This window comes from Drosophila elegans, unplaced genomic scaffold (assembly GCF_018152505.1).
Source record: "Drosophila elegans isolate 14027-0461.03 unplaced genomic scaffold, ASM1815250v1 contig_208, whole genome shotgun sequence".
In the NCBI taxonomy this organism is placed as follows: Eukaryota; Metazoa; Arthropoda; class Insecta; order Diptera; family Drosophilidae; genus Drosophila; species Drosophila elegans.
Window position 1 is genome coordinate 27,115,716 of NW_024545578.1, and position 21,583 is coordinate 27,137,298.

Sequence of the window (21,583 nt, forward strand, 5' to 3'; positions counted from 1 at the left end):
TCCTATGGGAGCTATATCGAATGACTATAGCATTCGATCCGGCACGTTCCGACTACCTGCAATAGAAAGACAACTTTTGAGAAAGTTTCATGCAGATAGATTTAAAACTGATAGACTAGTTTGCGTAAAAACGGACGAACAGACGGACTGACCGACGGACAGACGGACATACGGACATGGCTAGATTGACTCTCCTAGTGATGCTGATATATATATATACTTTATAAGGACGGAGATGTCTCCTTCACAGCGTTGCAAACTTCTGACTGAAACTATAATACCCTCTGCATGGGTATAAAAATACCATTCGATGAAATACCACCGGGGTCGATACATCAATGAGCAAATTTGATCTAAAAAGTACAATTTAATTGTTTGTTCATTCCACCAATGGGTTAAATCATTATCTGGCTTCAAGTTAAAAACATAATTTAAAACTAAGAATTGAAAATAAAATACTCCCTAAGCGGTTGCCTTCTCGGATTCCCAAAAAAAGGGAATGCTCGCTGGCATGGAGTTAAACAACCGTAAAGGCCTTAAATGTGGCTCATTCAGCGCAGAATTGGTCCTAGCAGCACTCTCATTAAAGAGACCAAAGCACGGAGACTTCTGGCTGGGACATTAAAATTGATTGAATTTACCAGGGATGGCCTGTTAGTTCAACCATTTAAAATATCATTTAATATTAATAGTGCCTGTAGGATTCCAAATAAAAGATGGAACGCACAAATGTTGAATACACAGAAAGTTTCGAGTATGGGACTGTTAATAGCACGGTATTTCGCTTGACAATTTCAAACATTGCATACGCCTTTGGAAGAATAAACAGAAATTTACTACCAAAAGGGACCACCAGATCCATGGTCTCACTCAGCGTAGAGATGATTGTCAATAATGTATGAAAGAATTGTAAAGATACGCTTGCTATAGCGAACAACATAACATTTATTTAAATTAAGAAGCAATTTTTCTGACTACACCATAAACTGATTTTGTTCAAGTCAGACTGTAGCAAATAACTGTCGTTTAAAATTCACCTACATGTATATTTTAAGGTCATCCGCATAAAGAAGATATTCTGTAGATTGAATGCAGTAACAATTATTGAAAATAAGAAAAAATGGGACAAGATAACTACCTTGGGAAGGCCGGAAGGTGTTTTAAAGGAGTAAGAAGCAAACCCACTGACTTTCACATGATTGGTTCCATTTACCAGGTATGATGAGATCCCCTTACAAAATGTAGAGTGCATACCAGGCCTGGAAAGCTTTGCAAGTAAAGCAGAGAGACAAACCTTCTCAAAGGCCTAAGCAAAATCTACCTGTGCCCACCTGCGAATGGAGCTCAAAAGCTTGTATGCAATGTTTGTAGAAAATAGCTAAGTCTGGGGTCGTAGAACGACCAGGCATGAACCCATGCTGATTAGGGAAGGAAGAATAATTTTTTTAACTATAATTCTCTCGAACAGCTTTGCATTGCATATTTTAGCAATAGAGCTGTTATTGGAAACCTCGGATTTGCTTCCGCTTTTATGTACCGGTAGAATTTTAGCAATTTTCCATCTAGATATAAACATACCCTGAGATGGTAATAAAGAAAAGAGAATTTTAAGAGGTTGAAATAGAGTAGAATAGCAATTTTAATGAAAGGAGTGAAGACACTTTAACAATGTCAGACTTTGTGGAATAATCAAAGTGAGATATGGCTTCAGAAATACCCTCATCAGATATATTAAAAACCCAATGTTACAAAATTTCTGGAATGTTATTAAAACTAGTTGGCTTTCCCAGCTTGAAGCAGGCTCAACGTTGGCAATATTAGCACTAGAGTTAACAACAAAAAATTAGAGTACGGGGTCCCTTTATGCTTACATGGTACACTATAAACATCAAAAAAAATAAAAAAATAAAGAATAAGTTTCATAAAAGGTATATTAGGTGGGGTAATCCAGTAGATACAGATAAATACTGGCAGCACAAGCGGTAATTAAAGTTTTTAAATAAATAAGTTTTAGCACAGCATAAATCTTTCTCAATGTAAACAAAAACACGTCTTGACAAGGAGAAATTAAAAATAAATCTTTTTATTAAGCGTATTCCTTAAATCCTTAGTACCATGGAAACTTGTAGGGACCCCGTACCTTGGTTAAAACAAATCTGTCAAGAGAATTCTTAAGCGCTACAAGAAAGTCATGATAATTATAATTAGTCTCAATGCAAGCATTCAATTATAAGGAAACAATCCATATATGTGAGGCAATCACTTACGGCAACCAAGCTGACATGATTAAATTTATATATTGGAACTACAGTAAGAGCTGGTCAAAAATTTATAAATTCAATATTAAAGCGTATAAGGAATAAAGCGTAAAAGGAAGGATATTAAGAGGCGATTAAGAAACGTAAGTCCAATACTTCTGTGAATCGTAGCACGATTTAAAAGCGTGTAATCATGCTTAGCCTCGGCTCATAATGCTTTGTTTAATTACAATAGCTCACAGAACAAAATCGAAAAATAAACAATTTTTCAGCAACACTGAAACTAAAATACCGATACTTGACAAAAACAATGTAATTTATTTATTAATCCCATGCGCTGGGGATGGTTACGGAAAGTGTAACAAAGTATGTAAATTAATTATAAGTCCTGTTTAAGGATTTATTTTAAGACGCACTATACTGTACGAATGAGAAGACTTGGTAATTGCGAGGTTTGACCGTCACGGTTTATTTCCAAAATTCAACTAACTGCTAAGTACAATAATTCTTATAACGAAAGCTAGCCCTATGCCCTAGAAGTGCTGACCCGGCTGCCCATGCATGGTCTGGGTAGCCGCCGCTGCATCAGAGTGCATTGCGTTGATTGCGAGGACCGAAGCTTGGGAACATCCGTAGGTGTCGCTGGTCTTGCATTATTTTAGTCGGTTATGCATGATCAGCTTGGGAGCTTCCGTGTTGCTGTGAAACCGTGTTAGATTGTATATATTGGCACGACATGTCAAAACTAAAGACGAGACTACCAGGACAAAAATCAGACATAAAACGAATAGTTCAATACAAAAAACGGCTCTTGCTGCCCACTGTGCGGACACAAGACATGCGCCAGACTTTGCGTGGGTAAGCATATAACCACAAGAAAACAATTACAACAAGCGGCTTACTCTCGAAATGCTCCACATAGACAATACTACCACGCACACTAGACTATACTTTAAAACACACTCAGAAAAAAAAACGGGACCAACGTTGCCTGTGGGCAACTTCTTATGTTTGGGGTCTAGATGTAAGCGCGCCTTTTGTTTTTATTCTCATTCTTAGTCATAACGCTGCACTAATATAAGCTTTACAAGTTAGATAAAAAAAGTGCATTTGAAGATCATTTAGGAAATTTGCATTGAACAGATTACACGTGCTTCATTAAGAAGATTGTTGTGTAATTTGCGGACGCATTCAATTTGGGATTTTACATTAAAAATAATTGTACAAAATGAAAAAGTACAAATCAAAAAGTGTACATAAATGATTTATATTTATTGTGTAAAAGTTTAATTTGATAAATTTTACACAATAACCAGGTGAGTTATTTGCAAAATTAAATGTTGCTTGTATGCAACATTAGGCAATCGAGTATATAAAAGTTGTAAGAAATTTGTACATACATCTGTAGATATGGAATCAAAAGTAAAGGGCCTGCTAAAAGAAGACCTTGAGAGGATTGTTAATTTTAATTGGAATGTCTCTACCGACGATGAGAGTGATGATGAGATGGAAGAATGAGATTTTTTGAAGATCAGAAAAACGACGGCGTGGCGACCTCAAATCTTTTGATAAAAAAAAATTTTATTCCAGATGGAAAAAGTTGGTTCCTGTTCAAACATGCGCACGTATAAATTTAAGTATATGAGCTCAACATAGCAGCCACTTGAGTCAAATAAAATTTATTCACACATACCATGTTAAATGACTTCCTGCGAGCGGTCATAGAACGTCTTTGCCTATAAGTTATATTAGGGTAGTACTGATCTCTCTTATCGCACCGCAGAATGTTTTCCCAAATTAGGGAAAAGCAAGTCACTCCGTGGGATATTATAAAAAAAAAAAATAATAATACCGATTATAAGATTTTATGAGCTCTGTACATGTCAATCGTTCTCGAGCCATAATTTACGATCTGTTACCTAAACCATGCCTTATGTGTTGTTAGCACTTGTAATCATAAGTGCAGGTCACTTGAGCCTCTACTTACCTACCACTTAACGTTTCCCACACTGCACAAAGGACTCGTGCGACAGTCAAAATATAGTTCTCCCGCTCAGGGTAAACAATGTTACTTGCAAAGAAACTTTATGAAATAAAAACAGTTTGAAATTATAACTCAGCAAATGAAGACGTGTCATTATCTGGGCGTTCTTTTCAGTCCCGAAAACCCTAAACAGACACAGAAAGGGTGGCATACATGTACAGACATTTACTTGACCAAAATAAATTTAGAAATTAGTTTATAACTCCGCAGTGGAAAAAACGGTGGTTGTGTATCCATTAAGTGAATATTAAAGTTAATGCTTACAGTTACGAACCCCGAAGGGGTTTGAAATATATTGAAGAAATGAGAAGAAAGTGTTTTTTCAACAAAGAAAAATAGGCAATATAAATACCCAGACCTTGAGCCAGCCAAAACAAACCATAATGATTTAAGGAATATAACTTATGAAGATTTGGTCACCTATTTATAGTTTTTTGGATGTGGATTCCCAGTATTAAGATGGCAATAAAGGTTCCGTGTATTTTCAATAGTTCACAACGCGCTGGTCGAGATTTTTCAAATAATCTTTAATTTTTAAACTTAATAAAGTTGCGGTCTTCTCTCGAGTGAGATGCCTATATATTCTTAGTTTTAGCTTAGTCCTATGCTGCGCAGTGGGCGCTGTCGGTCAGGCCGGCATTTCCCTGGCGGAGGGTATTATAATTTCAGTCAGAAGTTTGCAACGCAGTGAAGCAGACATCTCCGACTGTTACGGGAGCGGGGTAAGAAATAAAACCAGAAAGAAATAGATACCGTAACCAGAGACAGAAGACACTGTGAACTGCAGGTGGCGAAACACCGAAGTTGGTCAATACAGTAACCAGCAACGAATTGGTCAGAGTAAGCAATTCATACGAAAATGCAACTGACAATAGGTGTATGCAGCAATTAATATGAAACCTAGCAGAACCCAGAAGTGGGACAGTAAGCCCGAAAAAGGGGAAATTCTGTACCTAAGTGGGAACACTTAGATGACCCGGAAGCAAAACCACCGGTATAAAAGAGCCCCACCTCAGGTTCAAAGGCAGAGTAAAAAAGATCATTGCGAATCGAGCAGTCGGAGTCCAAGATAAGTGCGAATCAGACAAGAAATGACCGCGGAACCGCGTTAGGTCCACTACTGGCAAAAACAGTAATCGCGGAGGACCTATCCGAGTGATCGAATTTAGAACCCGATAGAAATATAACTTATATATCATGGGATCTACAACCTCGAAAGCATCCGACAACACGGCAAACGTGGTGAACAACGTTGAAATTGTAGACCACAAGGAGGACATAACCAAAGTCTACAATGTTTTGTGCCTCATTACTAGACTCTTGATCTTTATGTTGATTCTGAGCTTCCTCCGGATCTACAAGCGATCTGTACAGAGACGTCGGGACCACGGACACGAGCTGGAGAAAATCATGGCTGTCGCCGCCAATTGGCCAGAAAGGAGCCAGCACTAATATATCAGCCCGTGCAAAGATAAAAACTACATCATTATTATTATTATTTCAATTTTCGACAAAACAATAAACAATACCCATCCATAATGGACCAGCAATTAAATACAAGAAAAAGACCAAAGTTTTGATTTGTAATTGGAACCAACAGAAGAAACCTCAGCTAGAAGTGTTACCGTCAACCGTCGCGAGTGCCGTTTTTCACTCTTCTCTTACTCGCAATTCGTAGCGCCATAAAGCGAATAACTTTTTTCTCTGTTCGTGAAATAAGACCAACATCGCGCAATTGCCCAAGAAATGACAATTAACATAATTTTTTTTATATAAATTAATCCAACACCTTATTAATAATGCTAAGAGAATTGCACTAATATAAATATATTTATGCATATGTGTATAATTAATTTTCCAAACCCAGAATACCACAATGAGAGCTCTCGTCGATGGAAATAAAAAGGGGTAAGTGAGTTGTGTTTGACTTACTGTCAAGCAAACTTTTTATATATATATATTTACACATATGCGTATATACCTAGATCTTTGTGCAATTTAAACATTTAGATATACATATATATAGTCTTCATACATTAAACGTCCTGTAAGATTCATATTATCATTTTTATAAATTAGCCCAAAATATTATTCTTAAATATATATATTCATGCTTAATGTTTCTTTTTATACGTTAATACAAATATTACATACACTATATACCGAATATTTCTCAATTCAATTAATTTGGCACCCCAATTTACTCTTATATTTGTCAATTAAATGTGCACCTTTTTAAATAAAAATCTTTTTTAATAAATTGTAATATGAAGCAGAACTCAATAATGTCTTGGTAAACGTTTATAAAAGGGGGAGCTGGCGCAAATGGAAAAACTCGGGTTAAGAACAATAACATAACTTTCGACTGACAACATTGACACTAGGGGATCGCATTGCAGTGGCCGGCGGCGATCCATCGGCATACGGGACGTATGAAGGGGCAGGGTAAAACAGCCACACGCTGCCGATCGAAATTCGGTCAAGCCCTCGAACTAGCTACTTGAGAAGCTTGTGGGCAGCGACGACAAATGACAAAACGAACTGAACGATCTCTATATTTTTCCTAAGGCACGATAAATTTATTCTCGTTATGTAGGGGAGGGAGCGGTTTCCAAAGAACCCACCCCATCTGGCGAGCTTAGCCGGCAACCAGCGTGCCTACTCAGGACGCAACTCCCTCGGCCCAAGTCCTATGGACTGGGCACTAATACACCGACGTAACAGAATTGGCGCCCAACGAAGGCTTCTTCGCATCCTTAGAGCTAGGACTTTTAACATCTGAAGATTTTTTTTTGTTTTACGTATTAAAAGGTTACGATTTCAAAAATCGGAATACCGGATGTAGGGCATATCTGAAAAATTACATGCTATACATAATGTTCAATTTTTCCGAACAAAGATCAAAAATAGTTTGTGTCGACACCTAAAATTCCTCTCCGCAGGTATAGTTAATTTAATTGTTTTTTTGTACATATAAAGTCCCCAACTTCAGCGACATTCCGAATTGAGAAGGCCTCTCAATCGGAACTTTGTCTCAGAATAGCCGTGCGACTTTGTGACTCTTTTTAATATCCAGTAAAATCATTTGTCTTTGTTTTATTAATAGAAAAATTTAATGCGTTGTAACTGAAAATTTTATAGTCCTTATATAATATTATCAAATCACGTGCAAGACCGACATAGCATTTTTAGGGAACAAACTTAAATTTTTTTTGGGTTTTCTCTGGCCGACGCTATCCGCTTGAATCAGGCAAGGACCCGGTCGCTCGAGAGGTTCGAGTCCAGAGGAAACCGATTGACCAAGAGAGGGGAGGGGGCGAACAGACCAAATCCGTACAAACCGACGCTATCCGTTTGAACCAGGCAAGAACCAGGTCGCTCGAGAGGTTCGAGTCTGTACGGATTCCAACAATACAAGGGCGGGAGGACGGAATCTATCTCTCTGGCCGACGCTATCCGCTTGTACTAGGCATGAACCAGGTCGCTCGAGAGGTTCGAGTCCAGAGAGAGAGGAAACAGGGAGGCAATTTCTTTCGTCTGTCTCAAATAAAGCTCTAGTCGTCTGTCTGTGAGCGAGTCTACCTGTTTCCGACGACTGGGAGGGAGGGGGTTTCGGACAGTTCCTTCTACGGGGAATCAGCACTCCGGTGGAGGCTGTAGTCCTGGGAAGAGGTCAGAAGGACATGAATGGAACTGGTGTCTCCGGTGGAGACCAGTTGAATCCTATCATAAAATTCACTTATTTAGGGACCTTTTTAATAACTTCTTGGGGGCTTAATTTCGGACGGTTTCTTGACCCATAAACAACTTCCAATGCCAGTGAACCCGATTTAAAAATTTCTGTATTCTCTTCATAATACAATTGTCAAATAAAACTGCTGTTGTATGCAAAAACAATCAAGCAGCGTTAAAAAAAGTGAACGAAAACACATTTGTCCAGTTTTTTTGAGTCGCGTCTTGGCTCAAGTGTCTTTGTCGTCGTCATTCAAGTTGGTAATTTGAAGATTTACCTCAATTATTTTTAATTTTTATATTTTTCTGATTTAACAAAAAAAAGTGTGGCAGGCGTGTGCCACTATCAAGGTTGGTTATTGTTTACTTATTATTTAATTACTTCGGCACGAGCCAAAACCTTGAAATAAGAAGATAGGTCAGTAAATGGCAGGGAAGAGGAAAAAGGTAACGTTGACAATACCGCCTACTAGGACTGCAAGGGCTTCAACCTTAGCCGCAAGACAGGCCTGGAGAGCCAGACAAACCGTGACAACTAGCGATCAACAGGCACAGGAACAGTCGGTCAGCTTTGGCAGCAAGCTAGATAATTTAGGAAGCCTGGCAGATTACCACAGTTCCACCATGGAGGAGTCGACAGGAGCTGTAGGGGGTGAAAACTACTACTTAGGACCGCCACAAGGAAGGTCCAGCGTGCTACCCAATACAGGAGCACGGTCACGACAGTCGGAATCAGAAAGCAGGCTGGAGCGAATGATGTCTGCGTTGATCATGCAAGGCAACGAGTTAAGGGCTACAGTCGCAACCCAGATTACGGAATTAAACACCCAGATAATTAATCTGCAAACAAAAGTGGCAGAAATGAGTGAATCACAATCAGGTAATTCACAAACAACCGGAGACACGCCTGCACAAAGCAGCACTTCTCGGCCGGCACCGTCGAGCCGCGGTGAGCGTCAACTTAACGCCGAAACAGGAGTTTCGGGGTCAGCACCGCCGCCAGAACTTAATTCCATGGACCAACATAATCAGAATGACTCTGGCAGACGAAACTGCAACAGTGCATGGGAGATATCGGGAGCTGAGCACCGACCAACAGAGAACCAGAACGTTAGATTGGACAAGTGGAATCTTAAATTTGATGGGACCAGCCGAGGGATGTCAATAGAAAGTTTCCTCTTCCGAGTAGATCGCATGAAAGCACTGTATGGGTATACAGATGAACAGGTATTCCGAGAATTTCACTGTTTACTCACTGGCTCCGCCAGTAAATGGTATTGGCAAATGCTTGAAGACAAAGCGGACGACCATTATTTTGGGTACCACTCGTTAACCCGAGCGATGACCAGAGCCTTTTCGACATCGGAGAACGACTATGTCACCATAAAAGAGTTAATGGAACGACGGCAGGGATATAACGAGAGTTTGGAGGATTATATTTCTGCGATGCACAATCTGCAGTTTAAACTAAGAAATAAGATTCCAGAATCCAACCTGGTGGAGATATTGAAGGAGAACCTTAATTCACAGATGGGAGCCTTTTTGTTGGCGTCAAGCATATCGACATTAGCCGAGTTTAAGAGGGAAGGAATACGGGTCGAAAAATGGTTGAAGGACAAGAGGTCGCGCCCGCGGCACGTTAACGAAATCATAAATGAATCGGAAGAAGGATATGAAGCCGATGACTACCAGGTGGAGGCTTTTCAGAACAACCGGCCACCGAAGGGAGCTGGAATGGTAAAACCAGCAAGAGGAAATCCATTTCGTCAAAACTTGGACAAGAAAACCTTGGAGTCAATGGAAACGGAACCCGGAGGGGAATGCACGTCCCCGTTTCATACATACCTTTGCTACACGTGCAATAAGCCGGCGGACTTTTATCGCCACCGTAAAAGTGTAGACGGAACAGGGTGCCAAGCCCGGTTCCATGCAACGCAGTGTCATTATTGTGGTAAAAACGACTCTTATCACTCTACTCACTCTTCTTTTTTACGGAAAAGTCTGATCGGAGAGCCGGGGAAGACCGGTCAGAAAAACGACACCCCGAGACAATAAAAGAGGCGACCTCAAGCCCCGCACAGATATCGTCTCATAAGACATGGTATCAGCGTAAGGCAGAGTACGAGGAGGCTCGCGCCCGTATCTTTAATACGGCACAAGAGGAAGAAGACGAAAGGAGTAACCGGAACAATAAGAAACTTCGACACCTGCACCAGACCCTGGAGACGGCACGGGAACTTAAAAGAAAATTAGTTGCGTCTATCATCAGCCTGAAAAATGACAACCGTCTTTTTGCCAAGACAAAAGTAGACGGCGAAGAAATTGTAGCCTTATTGGATACAGGGGCAAGTGCCAACTGCATTGGCAAAGGAGCGGAGCTGTTTTTACAACGGAGGCAGCATAAGATGCAAAGATTAACCAGACAAAACGTACAAACGGCCAGTGGGGGGAAAACTCAAGTTACAGGCATGATCACTCTGCCGGTAGAATGGGAAGGCGAAACAAAAGAATTGGAATTTTTAATAGTGCCCGCCCTACAACAACACTTTTATTTCGGAATAGAATTTTGGGAGGAATTTAAGTTGCCTTTGCCGGGGAAACGCCTATTAGAGGTTGCGGAGTTAGATACAGTAGTGCCCGAAGAAGAGAATCCCGAACGCCCCGAAACTGCATACACCCCACACAAACTTACCGAACAACAGGAAAGCACCCTTAAAAAAGGTAGTCAACACCTTCCCATCCTGTACGGAGATGGGCTTAGGGAAAACCGAGCAGAAGAACATGTCATAGAGGTTACCCAGGAGAATTTACCTATCAAGCAGAGGCATTATCCCATCTCACCAGCAAAACAGAAACTGGTACTCGACCGAATGATATAATTAGGGGTAATAGAGGAAAGTAACAGTAGTTGGAGTTCCCCTGTGACCCTAGTACAAAAGGGCCCCAAAAATCGCCTTTGCCTAGACGCCCGCAAAGTTAATGCCCGGACTGTAAAGGACGCATACCCGTTACCACACATAGAGGGGCTACTAAGTCGTCTACAAGAAACGTTCTTTATATCTGCTATCGACCTAAAAGATGCATTTTGGCAAATACCGCTGGAAGCAAAAAGTAGAGAAAAAACAGCTTTCACAGTGCCAGGACGACCTTTATACCAATTTACCGTCATGCCGTTCGGTCTGTGTAATGCTGCCCAGCGCATGTGCAGACTGATGGACAAAGTAATTCCAGCAGCATTAAGAGAATTCGTTTTCGTATACCTGGATGATTTACTGGTCTGTTCTCCAACTTTTGAAGAACATTTGGAAATGTTGCGACAGGTCAGTGATTGCCTGAGGAGAGCAAAATTAACAATCAATGTGGCAAAAAGTAAGTTCTGTTACAGCCAAGCTAAATACCTGGGGTATGTAGTAGGTGGGGGGTGCATAAAAACCGATCCAGCAAAGATAAAGGCTATTCAAGAATTCCCACAGCCAATATCCGCTAAACAGATGCGGAGATTTTTGGGAATGACAGGGTGGTACCGGCGTTTTATACAAAACTACGCTCAAACGGCAGCACCGCTTCATGAAAGCCTCAAAAAGGACCGAGTCAGGAAATATGAGCTCGAGGAAGAGGGTATTAAAGCCTTTGAGGCACTGAAGACCAGCCTGGTATCAGCACCTGTGTTAACAACACCGGATTTTTCAAAACCTTTCACGATTCAGTGCGATGCATCGACGACCGGAGTCGGAGGGGTGTTGTTCCAGACAGATGAAGAGGGTGGCGAGCATCCTATCGCGTACATGTCCTCGAAACTGGACAAAGCCCAAAGGAACTACAGCATCACTGAACTTGAATGTCTAGCGGCAATATTGAGCATCAGAAAGTTCCGCCCATACGTTGAAGGAATGCCTTTCAAGGTCATAACAGATCATGCTAGTCTAAAGTGGCTCATGGGCCAGAAAGATTTATCAGGCAGACTAGCAAGGTGGAGTTTGAAACTACAGGCCTTTGATTTTGAAATCGAACATCGGAAAGGGTCACAAAATGTGGTCCCAGATGCGCTTTCAAGGGTACATATGGATGAAGTAACAGCGGGACTTAGGGATGCGGCAGAGATTAACATAGACCTACAATCAGCAGCGTTCCAGTCGAAAGAATACAAGGAATTGGCTCAAGCTGTTGAAAAACACGCAGAAAAGACTCCGGATACCCAAACGTCCGAAGGATACGTTTATAAGCGGGTAGGATTCCGAACAGGCGAAATAATTAATGAGGACCGTGCTTGGAAACTGTGGGTTCCAGAGGAACTTCGGCAGGACCTAGTTCATCAGGCCCACCATTCTCAAATGGCAGGACATGGCGGCATACACAAAACTTTAGCTCGACTAAGGCAGTTATATTACTGGCCCGCAATGACGGTTGATGTACAAAGAACTGTTAAGAATTGTGAAATTTGCAGAGTCAGCAAAACAACGAACAAATCCAGCCGACCGCCGATGGGAAAACAACGAATAACCGAGCGGCCAGGACAAGGACTTTACATTGATTTCATGGGACCATATCCCCGTACCAAATCCGGAAACACCGTGATCTTTGTGTGTCTGGACCATTTCACCAAATTCGTCTGGCTAGAGGCAATGCGAAAAGCAACCGCAACAGCCGTAGTAACCTTCCTTGAAAGAAACATTTTTCATCAATTCGGAGTGCCAGAATATATTCACTCCGATAACGGTAAGCAATTTGTGTCGTCAACATTTGCCGAGTTAGTCAGCCAATATGGAATCCGACACGTTCGAACGGGCTTCTATTCGCCACAAGCAAATGCAGCAGAACGAGTAAACCGATCCGTGCTACAAATGCTCAGGTCAGCTACGGACAAAGACCAGCGGCATTGGGACACACACCTGAGTCGAATCGCGTGTACACTACGAAGTGGCTATCACGAAGCTTTGGGACTGGAACCATATTATGCAATGTTTGGGACCAACATGGTCACACACGCAAGTGCGTATCCGATCATGAGACGTATCGGCGGCCTATCAGCAACAGATCAAGCTCTATGCTTGGCGGATAAGATGGAATTCATACGCAGTGTAGTTAAGCAAGGGTTAGCCCGGGCACACGAAAAAGCTGAAAGAACGTACAATACACGCAGTAAGGAAATTGAATTTGCAGTAGGTCAGGTGGTATACCGAAAAAACTACAAGCAGAGTAACCGAAGGGAAGGGTATAATGCAAAGCTAGGGCCCAATCGGGTACGGTGTCTCATACTTGGACGCAAGGGAGGGTCGCTGTACGAATTAGGGAATTTAGCTGGAAAAAGTATTGGAGTATACCATGCCAAAGACCTTTTCGCTGCTTGAAACTGGTTGAAAACCAACAGCAATCAGTGCAATTGTACTACACAGCAAAGGAGGATCGTTATTTTTCCGGAGCAGCCAGTATTTCTTACTATATAAATAACTATGGACCTCACGAAAGACATTGAGAACACGAGGGAGGCCGTGAAGAGGCATCTGGAAAGGTGCGAGGCCGAGGGAAGACCCCTCCCCTCAGAAGCTGACGCTCGGGACCGCAGAGACATAGCGGTGGACGAGCGGGAAAGACTCGCCTGGCTTGATACGGACCTAGAAGATACACTACGAGTAACGCAGTGGGAAATTGAGAAGACCACGGCAAGGATAAACGCCGATTACAACCGTCTCAACGAACTAATTCGGTTGAGGGACGCAACACAGCGGGACCTGCGGATATGGGAGGAGGACTACCGCCAGGCACGGCTCGAGACTCCGCACTTCGAAGCAACGTTCGAATACATATACGCAAAGAACGAGCGGATCCGGCGAGAAAGCCGATTTGCAATTCGCCGGCGGCAGAGGAGGCAAAGTCTGCCTCCCGAATACCGTATCTACACCGTGGCGGAAGACGACGATGAGGAGGAAGACGACGACGAGCCGACCCCGGCAAGACGGCGTTTATCAGAGTAAAAAGAAAAGAAAAAAAAAATAAATAAATAAATATATAAATATAAAATAAATGGAAACAAATAAAAATATATATGTATATTCCACCTGACTTCTTTTTTTTCTATTCTTTTGGTTGAAAATTAATGATAATAATAGCCCGGATATCTCAGTCGGAAGAGCATGAAACTCCTAAATCCCAGGGTATGGGTCGAGGCCACACGTTAGGGCAATAACGGACTAATTACAATCGCTCCTCGTAGTTTTTTTTTGCGAGTGCATTCCATGCTGAATCAGCATCGACGACCCTCGAGCGTGTTACGGGAGCGGGGTAAGAAATAAAACCAGAAAGAAATAGATACCGTAACCAGAGACAGAAGACACTGTGAACTGCAGGTGGCGAAACACCGAAGTTGGTCAATACAGTAACCAGCAACGAATTGGTCAGAGTAAGCAATTCATACGAAAATGCAACTGACAATAGGTGTATGCAGCAATTAATATGAAACCTAGCAGAACCCAGAAGTGGGACAGTAAGCCCGAAAAAGGGGAAATTCTGTACCTAAGTGGGAACACTTAGATGACCCGGAAGCAAAACCACCGGTATAAAAGAGCCCCACCTCAGGTTCAAAGGCAGAGTAAAAAAGATCATTGCGAATCGAGCAGTCGGAGTCCAAGATAAGTGCGAATCAGACAAGAAATGACCGCGGAACCGCGTTAGGTCCACTACTGGCAAAAACAGTAATCGCGGAGGACCTATCCGAGTGATCGAATTTAGAACCCGATAGAAATATAACTTATATATCATGGGATCTACAACCTCGAAAGCATCCGACAACACGGCAAACGTGGTGAACAACGTTGAAATTGTAGACCACAAGGAGGACATAACCAAAGTCTACAATGTTTTGTGCCTCATTACTGGACTCTTGATCTTTATGTTGATTCTGAGCTTCCTCCGGATCTACAAGCGATCTGTACAGAGACGTCGGGACCACGGACACGAGCTGGAGAAAATCATGGCTGTCGCCGCCAATTGGCCAGAAAGGAGCCAGCACTAATATATCAGCCCGTGCAAAGATAAAAACTACATCATTATTATTATTATTTCAATTTTCGACAAAACAATAAACAATACCCATCCATAATGGACCAGCAATTAAATACAAGAAAAAGACCAAAGTTTTGATTTGTAATTGGAACCAACAGAAGAAACCTCAGCTAGAAGTGTTACCGTCAACCGTCGCGAGTGCCGTTTTTCACTCTTCTCTTACTCGCAATTCGTAGCGCCATAAAGCGAATAACTTTTTTCTCTGTTCGTGAAATAAGACCAACATCGCGCAATTGCCCAAGAAATGACAATTAACATAATTTTTTTTATATAAATTAATCCAACACCTTATTAATAATGCTAAGAGAATTGCACTAATATAAATATATTTATGCATATGTGTATAATTAATTTTCCAAACCCAGAATACCACAATGAGAGCTCTCGTCGATGGAAATAAAAAGGGGTAAGTGAGTTGTGTTTGACTTACTGTCAAGCAAACTTTTTATATATATATATTTACACATATGCGTATATACCTAGATCTTTGTGCAATTTAAACATTTAGATATACATATATATAGTCTTCATACATTAAATGTCCTGTAAGATTCATATTATCATTTTTATAAATTAGCCCAAAATATTATTCTTAAATATATATATTCATGCTTAATGTTTCTTTTTATACGTTAATACAAATATTACATACACTATATACCGAATATTTCTCAATTCAATTAATTTGGCACCCCAATTTACTCTTATATTTGTCAATTAAATGTGCACCTTTTTAAATAAAAATCTTTTTTAATAAATTGTAATATGAAGCAGAACTCAATAATGTCTTGGTAAACGTTTATAAAAGGGGGAGCTGGCGCAAATGGAAAAACTCGGGTTAAGAACAATAACATAACTTTCGACTGACAACATTGACACTAGGGGATCGCATTGCAGTGGCCGGCGGCGATCCATCGGCATACGGGACGTATGAAGGGGCAGGGTAAAACAGCCACACGCTGCCGATCGAAATTCGGTCAAGCCCTCGAACTAGCTACTTGAGAAGCTTGTGGGCAGCGACGACAAATGACAAAACGAACTGAACGATCTCTATATTTTTCCTAAGGCACGATAAATTTATTCTCGTTATGTAGGGGAGGGAGTGGTTTCCAAAGAACCCACCCTATCTGGCGAGCTTAGCCGGCAACCAGCGTGCCTACTCAGGACGCAACTCCCTCGGCCCAAGTCCTATGGACTGGGCACTAATACACCGACGTAACACGACCCTATAAAGTATATATATATATAAGCATCACTAGGAGAGTCAATCTAGCCATGTCCGTCTGTCCGTCCGTTTCTACGAAAACTAGTCTCTCAGTTTTAAAGCTATCTGCATGAAACTTTCCCAAAAGTTGTCTTCCTATTGAAGGTAGTATATAAGTCGGAACGAGCCGGATCGAACGACTATAGCATATAGCTCCCATAGGAACAATCGCAAAAAATATATGATACAAATTATAACCTTGATGTTTTTTATTTTTTATATTTTAAATATTTCAGAATAACGGTGTAATTTTCATCAAAATCGGACGACTATAACATAAAAACAATAAAATTATTAACATTTTTTTTTTAAATTAAACTTTTTTATTTTGTAATTCTTTTTGACTAATTAAGGATATGAGAGTTCAGAATTACGCTTTTAATTTTATTAAAATTGGATAACGATATCATCAAGGTTGACATAGAAACTATGGCTGCAAATCATCATAGCTTTAACGTTTTTAATCATATACGCAAGTAAATCATAATTTTAAAGTTTTCAAGAATGTTTAATTTTTGCAATTTCTGAAAGGGTATGGTCTTGCCGAAGTTTGATTTCCTTCTTGTGTTTTTTTGTTACTAGTATAATTTCATTATGTGCACTTTGCTATGTGATTGTTTTGTGGTAGGGGAGAAATCCTTTTTTTTTTGAGTTTCGTTGATATATTTTGGGTTGATATATTTTAATTATTTTTTTCACTATATGCCTTTTAAATTAGACTTTTTTACACTTGATCCTGTCATGGTCCGTGCATTTTAAATAGTTCACAACGCAGGTCAGGATTTTATTTATTTATATTTTTTTGGGCTGGCAGTCGTCTCTCGAGTGAGTGGCCTATACATTCTATACTGCGCAGTCGGCGCTGTCGGTCAAGACGGCAGCGACGCAACACCCTTATGTGTTAGCTTTAGTTTATCCCTGAGAGCGGTGCTCAGAGAGAGAGAGAGAGAGAGAAGAAAGTTATGTGCATATATGGATGAAATTGTTACTGTTGCCAAACTGTGGAAATAAGCTGGCGCAACTTATCAGTCGCTGATGGCGTTTGTGGTCGAACTACGTTTGCATTTAAAAAGTGCTAGTCCTACAGATTTGGCTGACATTGTTGCCGATGGTACAGTGTGTACTCTGTATGTATGCACACTACACCAGTTAATGTGTTTCTGTCAAAAAAGGATATCTAAACATAGACGGAATCCTTGGTTCAGTCAAGATATGAAGAACAAAATTCGTTTGCGGAACATAACAGTGCTAACAGTTTTAGTTTTAGTTTAGTTTAGTGTGTTAGCCAATGTGTTGTATTGAAGTGTATTTTAAGAGATAAATCTAATGCTGAAGGAATAGATGGCTTAAGCTCGAGTTAATACAATTTTTATGACATCCTCAATCCCAAAATTTTGGAAAAAAGCTAAAATTCTTCCCCTCCCAAAATCCTAAAACGAATACAGACGTATATCCATCCTTCATTTCCTAGCTAAGATTTTCGAGAACCTCATGGCTATGCAAATTCAACCGACTTTAGAAATTATTTCATTACTTTGTCAGAAATAAAATAATAATTCATAAGTCAGCTGCAGTAAGGGCAGTACACAATAATATAGGAAAGGGGACACAGATCCACGCGGTATCACAATGGACCTTCTAGGTCTAAGTGTGTCAATAATTTGATAGCTGCTCTAACCTTACCTAACCCAACCCCACCTTGTCAGGAACAATCAGGGTTCAGAGATATGATTGGGATAACAGATATTGTCAACTGGACCTTTCTGGACCACAGAAAGGTGTTTGACACTGTCAACAATGTTATCTGGATAACAAAACTAAAAAAAAAATTATTTATTTTTTGTTGTTGATGTGAACCCCAAACCCAAAAAAAAAGGACTTTCGACCTTTTAGGTGGCCCACTTGGCAGATTATCACTCAAAGCATTTCCTTTTATTTTATTTTATTGGTGTCAGAATCTGACAAGTTCTGACCCCATTCTTGCTCTGTCAAACATAGCTTTTGCATAAATAATTTTCCTATTAATGACACTTGAGACAACCAGCCTAAGAGTCAAACATTTTTGCAAGTGTCGATAACACTAAATGCTTAATTTAAGTAGTTCGATCAAACGATTCAGCTGAGGAGAGATTTTTTTTTACTTGTTGTCATACCGCTTGGATAATAGTTTCCAAGCGGCATTATAATTTCGCCAGTGAGCGACCATACTCTTTCCTTCGCCTTTGGCTCTCGAAGGTTTTTAAATAATTAAAGTTAAGAGTTGTGCTTTTTCTTCTCCAGTAAGTTGGGAACATGTACTTTTGGTACAGGTCATCAAACTTTCTTTACCAATGCTCCATTATTATTTTCTGTGCTTACATCCTTTCGTCTAGGATGTTTAAAATGTTTTTAACATTATATTCTAATTCTTCGACAGTTTCGTCGAAAGATATGTTATTCTCATATCTTTTGTGGAACTATATATATAAGCTTATATATATAAGCTTACTGAATTCCTGATTGGTTTTCTCTCAATAATCTTTGAATATATGACATTTTTGTGAATCACCTCTGCCAACTTTTTCGGACCAACTTCTGTTTAATACCTTGGCCTTAGAAATAACTTTTTTTATCATTTTATTTTGGTTTTTATTGTTTTATAAAACTCTATAATATCTCTAGAATACTGTTTTGAATTTTCAAGTTGGTCCGAGTGATAGTTTTGGAGATACAGCTTTGAAATGTCTTTTATTGTCACTTAAAACTTTTAAAGCTGTTTCTGTGTCGGTTGTCAAGATTTCTCGCGAACTACTCTACCAATCTTAATTAAATTTTGCTCAGGTCTTCGAGACATAATTTACAAAGTCTTGAACGAACAATTTTTATCAGTTACAGCAATTAAAAAATAAACTTTACAAATTTTTAACTACATAAGCATTTTTTTTTTAATATCTGTCAACAATAAAACTTTCACTTATTTTTTTTCCTTCGTCCAATACCTAGTATAGTCTTAACTGAGACACTTATTTTTTATTTCTTCTTCTAATAATCAAAAAGTTCTGCTGTCAACGGCAGAGACTTTTTTCGAACGGCCGCTTTTTTTTACGACCTGCCTTAATTTCTTTCGTCAGACCTGCCTGAGCTTCAACGAGTTTTCCGAATCAATTATCAAGATTCGGAAAACTTGTTTGTATGATTTTTTATATGGTACTATACTGAATTCATGCCAGTTTGGCTTATTTTTTGTTGACAAGATTTTAGCTTGTAAAATGTTGTCAGTCTCTTTGTTATTTTATTATACTTTTATTAGTTATTATTGCAGGCTTTATCTGGTCGTGCGCTCGCCACAAATCAGATTCTAAGGTGTTGATTAAAAAACTCTGAGTCTCTTTTTTCGAAGAACTAAAATGTTAGAATAATCTAAATGAAATACGTTAACATATGTTGACTTATAAGTTCTAGCTTATAAAGGAAAAATAAGATTCTTACAACTACTTATCTTGTTATCTGTAATCTTGTGCCTTGTGAATCTACAAAATAACATATCTTCAAATTATTTACATATTTCTATGCTTACCTGGGCTTACATGGTTTTATAAAAGGCCTTGGCAACTGGTTTACACAATTAAATCAAATTTGGCTAAAAAGGTTAACAAATTAAGTTTTATATACTCAGGTCTTAAAAGAATCGAAGCACCCATTGCACAGTGGATCCGCTTGTATGGAGCCGCGGACATTACTACTTATAGATGTGATATCGTTATGAAACGAAAAAATCTAGAAAAATATTATAACTATACACTAAAACAAATTGGAGAAATCGGACGACAATATCATATACTTTCCATATGAATGAACGATCGAAAATGCCATAAATTTTGCGTTTTTTAAGTAAGAGGAATGGGTCGTTTTATGGATTGTATTTTTTGTCAATTGACCCGATCTACAAAATGCATAAGGATCGGCCGGTTATAACCTATTTCTACCACGAAAATGAACTTTCGGAATTGCCATAGCTTTGGTGTTTACATGTTAGATGGTTGCGACTTTCTAAGGATCGGACGACAACCAAAACAAAAAAAAAAAATATATAAAAAATTTTAGTTTCTCAAATTTTTTTTATGTTCTGAAATGCCTTTGATAAAACCAAAAAAGTAACAAGAAAGGAAGCAAACTTCGGCAAGCCGAAGTTCATATACCCTTGCAGCTATTTCAAAAACTAAATATTCCTAAAAACATTAAAATTATGATTTACTTGCGTATATGTGTAGTATCCCAGAGGTAGGTGTTCACTAGATATTGGTAGTTTTCAAGCGTATAGACGGATCGGTGTTCGTGCACTTCTTGTATGGCTCGGTGCAAAGCTCGTCGGATGGCGTGGGTCATCCTCATCATATATATATCACACCCGTTATACTACGAAAAGTTTTAAGTGCACTATCTGTACTTTAATGATCGGTCAAAATATTGTAGATATCGGACGACACAGACGGACCCGAAAGAATATATAATAAGAGAAGAATACCAGCAATGTGGGTGGCTTAGGTGTAGTTTGCCCCCATAATCTACCCTCCCAACTTTAGTAACAGTAGAAATTGCTTGCTGTTACCCCTTGGCAAACGCTTTATTGTAGATAAATCATATTCGAGAAGGTTGACAACAGCATCGCTGTACTAGCAACTGACCGTATTTCTACAAATTATTCGCTCATATTAAACGGTAACAAAATCCAAGATAATTTACATAAATTCTTCATACTCATTCTTTGTTCCTTTGTTTCCTTTCAGTTTCTGAACTTACATTCTAATAATTCATGTTCTTCTTCTTTTCGATCTAAGCTTCTTAAATATATTTTGTTCAAACATATTCTAATAATTCATGATTTTACTTGATAAATTTAATGAAGCTCTTGGTTATGCCCTTTCTTAACACATCCCGGTTAAATCAAATTATTCTTAGATATATATATGTATAGCTACTGTTGTCGTTAATAAAAACTTACGCACATATTTTCCGCTGCCGATTCGCTGGGCCCATCGAAGATGCAGGTGATTTTTAGGACTTCTCAAAGAGCGTGGTTATCTTAATTTAAACGGGATTATTAGTAGTGGCATCTGGCATTCACTTAATTTATATGCTAAATAAAAAGAAACAGCTAATAAGAAAAATGACTAATTTTCAACAACAAAAAATATAAAATTTCAAGCTAAATCAAAACAACAAGACTTCTCTAATTGGCGATCGGTA

General features: G+C 39.4%; 1 protein-coding gene across 7 annotated transcripts in view; it reads left to right on the forward strand.

Moving 5' to 3' along the window:
* The window catches only part of LOC108150545 (acetylcholine receptor subunit alpha-like), a 688,503-nt gene that overhangs the window by 359,373 nt on the left and 307,547 nt on the right, over positions 1-21,583 (forward strand). The window lies entirely within an intron of this gene.